The 3,830-nt window shown below is 35.5% G+C and overlaps 1 pseudogene; it reads right to left on the minus strand.

The window, feature by feature from the left end:
* Positions 1–3,396: 3,396 nt before the first annotated feature.
* LOC120599901 (uncharacterized) lies at positions 3,397–3,515 on the minus strand (annotated as a pseudogene).
* Between the last annotated feature and the right edge of the window lie 315 nt (positions 3,516–3,830).

Raw genomic sequence — 3,830 nt, forward strand, 5'->3', positions numbered from 1 at the left:
CTTTTTTATTTTGAAGTCTATTTCGTCTGATATCAGTACCACTACTCCTGCTTTTCTCTGAATGTCATTTGCTAGAAAAATGCAACTTCGTGCATTTTTACTGGTGAGTTAGGTCCATTTACATTTAGGGTGAGTATTGAGGTATGTGGTCTTCTTATAGCCATTTTATCTTTTGCTTTCTGGTAGCTCAGTGTTCCCATTCTTTGTCCTTGTGTTTTTGTTTTCTTTATTTTGCTTGGGCTTTGTGGGTTTTACCCCTGTTTCTTCTTGTTTTATGTTATATACTTCGGTTCCAAATCTTTGGCATGTGGTTACCATTACGAATATGTAAAGGATAGTTATATACATATACAGTCGTCCATTTTCTTCTGTGCATGCCTTATCTTCATTCCCCTTTACCAATTTGGATCTTTGAATCCTCCACTTTTCAGTCAGTGTTGTCCAAAATTGTCTCTATATATGCTGAATATTCATTATTCTCTTGCTATGGCAATTCTCTTCTTATTGTTTCAGCTTATAATGCCCTGTTCTTAGTAAGAGTTGTACTCCCCTGCTTCTATTTGCTTGATAGGTACCTTACTTGTAATTACGTAATTTTTCGTCCTGTGTTTTAGGTGAGCTGACCCCTTTCAGTATTTCCTATAATGCAGGCCTTGTAGGATAGAATTCCCTCGATTTTTCTAAATCTGGAAAGGTCTTAATTTCTCCTTCATATCTAAAGGAAAGCTTAGCTGGAGACATTATTCTAGTCTGGTAGTTCCTTTCACTTAATAGTTTGAATATTTGATTCCACTCTTTTCTGGCATGTAAGGTTTGTGCTGAGAAGTCCGACGATAATCTAATGGGGTTTCCTATGTAGGTTACCTTCTTCTTTTCCCTGGCTGCCCTGAGAATTCTGTCTTTGTCTTTGATTTTTGATAATTTTAATACAATGTGTATTGGTGAAGGCCTTTTTAGGTTGAGATAATTGGGTGTTCTGTTGACTTCTTGAATTCCAAGCTCCAGCTCATTCCTTAGATTTGGGAAATTCTTGTTAACTATTTATCCAAAAATGCTTCTCTTCCTTCCTTTAGAGAATGCTCATTATTCTTATGTTTCCTCTCCTGATGTTATAGTTAGGTCCTATATTTCTCTTTCATTATTTTTTGTTCTTCGGTTTCTGTCTTCTTCCTTCTGATTTATTTCTAGAAACTGTCTTCGATATCACTGATCCTTTCCTCCATTTGGTCGACTCTATTCCCTAAGATTGCTATTTTATTTTTCAACTCTTGCAGTGTATTCTTAATCTCCAGAAGTTCTATTCTGTTCTTTTTGAGGGTTTCAATCTCCTTGCTCTGTTCATCTAGTTGTTTTTTTTTTAATACCTGAAACTGTTGATATAATTCATTTCGTTTCTCATTAATTTTTTTTCAAAAGTTCCTCCTGAATTCTCTATCATTTAAGTCACATATTTCTGTCTGTAAGCTTATTTTCTGGAGTTTTTTCTCTTTCTTTCTGAGATGCCTTGTCGCCTTGATTGATTATGGTGTTTAATGGATTATTTCTCTACTAGGGCATTAATGGAAATGTGTTCTGCTTTATTGAATGAGGATTTATTATATAAAGGTCTCTCTTTAGCCTATTGCAAAGAATGTGTTTTTCTTTCGGTTTCCAGTAGGTGGAGTCTAAGACTCTTGGATCCCTGCTTTATATAAAGCCTTAATAATGCCTTTTTTCCTTATAGATGTTTAATCTCACTCGCTACCCTCAGTCTCAGTTCCTCTCAGTGTTAGCAACAGTTTCGGTAGCATTTGCTCAGATTCCCCTGGGGCTCCATGGTTTTTGATCTCAGAGGATATGGTGGGGGGGCCCTCTGGGTTGTGGGATGGGGACTGTGACCCAGCCTCAGTTTTGCAACCGTAGCTGATAAAAATCAACTGTTGTTTCTCTGTCATCCCTGCTTCTCTGCTTTCTGTCCTGATGACTGGACTCTGCTGCTGGCCACGTGGAAATCACAGCTCTCCCAGGCAGGGCTATTTAGGAAACTCGCTTCACCTTCTCCCCTCCCTCTCCTCCCACAGGGAGTCCAGGTATTAGAGGCAGCTTCTTTGTTTCTCCCAATCCACCATCTGACACCCGGGGTTCTGACCTGTGTTAGCCTTTATGCGCAAATCCCACACTCAGTCGTATTGGTGTGCAGTTTGGGTGTTTTTGTTGACATTTAGATATTCACCTTATTGTTCTTTCAAGGGGAGAGATCTGGAGATGTCTTTCTGCCATGTTTCTCCAAAACTCTGGTCATATGATTTTTGTCTTTCAATTTGTATCACATTGATTGATTTGCATATATTGAACCAACCTTGCATCCCAGGAATAAATCCAATTTATCATGGTGTATGATATTTTTCTCATGTATTGCTGAACTGAGTTTGCTAATATTTTGTTGAGGATTTTTTATCTATGTTCATCTGGGATATCGGCCTATAATTTTCTTTTTTATGTAACATCTTTATCTAGTTCGGTAATCAGTGTAATAGTGGCTGTATAAAATGAGCCTCGGAGACTTCCCTCTTCTAGAATTTGTTTGAATAGTTCGTGAAGAATAGGTATTAATTCTTCTTTGAATGTTTGGTAAAATTCACCTTTGAAGTCATCCATTCCAGGGCTTTTGTTTGTTGGGAGTTTTTTGATGACTGATTTGATTTTGTTAGTAGTAATTAAACAGTTCAGATTTTCTGTTTATTCTTAACTCGGTCTTGGGAGATTGTATGTTTCTAGGAATGTATTAATTTCTTCCAGAGTGTCCAATTTGGTGGCATATAATTGCTCATAGTACTTTCTTATAATCCTTTATATTTCTGTGGAGTCACTTGTCACTTCATTTTCATTTCTGATTTTATTTATTTGAGTCCTCACTTCTATTTTTTCTTGATGAGTCTGGTTAAAGGTTTATCAATTTTGTTTGTCTTTTCAAAGAACCAGCCCTTGGTTTCATTGATCTTTTGTATTTTTTTTAGACTTTTTCATTTATTTCCACTCTATCTTTTATTATTTCTTTCCTTTTACTAACTTTGAGCTTTGTTTGTTCTGCTCTTCTTTTTCTAGTTCTTTTAGATGTAAGGTTAGATTGTTTATTTCAAATTTCTCTTGTTTCTTGAGGTAAGCTCTTATTGCTATAAATTTCCTTCTTATAACTGCTTTCACTGTGTCCCATATATTTTGGGTCATTGAGTTTTCTTTTATTTTTTCATTTTTATTTTTGAAATCAGAGTCTTTATTTATTTTTTTTTATTTATTTATTTTTTAATGCAAGGCAAACCTTGGTTGACTTCACAGATTGCAAGGACCTTGTCAGCTTACAATCCCTTATTTATTTTTTTTTATTTATTTATTTATTTATTTATTTATTTATTTATTTATTTATTGCACCTGATCTTCCTAGGTGGTCTCCCATCCAAGGACTAACCAGGCCCGACGCTGCTTAGCTTCTGAGATCAGACGGTATCAGGCTTGTTCAGGGTTGTATGGCCATAGACTGTGTTTTAATTTTCATCTGTATCAAGGTATCTTTTGATTTCTTCCTTTATCTCACTGTTAACCCATTCTTTGTTTAGTAGCATGTTATTTAGCTTCCGTGTGTTTGTGTATATTTTAGTTTTTTTTTCTTGTAATTGATTACTAATTTCATACCATTGTGGTTGGAGAAGATGCTTGACATGATTTCAATATCTTTAAATTTATTGAGACTTGTTTTGAGGCCTCACATGTGGCCTAGCGTGAAAAACATTCCATGTGCACTTGAAAAGAATGTATATTTGCTGTTTTGGGGTGAAACACTAAAAATATTATCT

This window comes from Pteropus medius, unplaced genomic scaffold, assembly GCF_902729225.1.
Source record: "Pteropus medius unplaced genomic scaffold, Ma_sr-lr_union100, whole genome shotgun sequence".
Lineage (NCBI taxonomy): Eukaryota > Metazoa > Chordata > Mammalia > Chiroptera > Pteropodidae > Pteropus > Pteropus medius.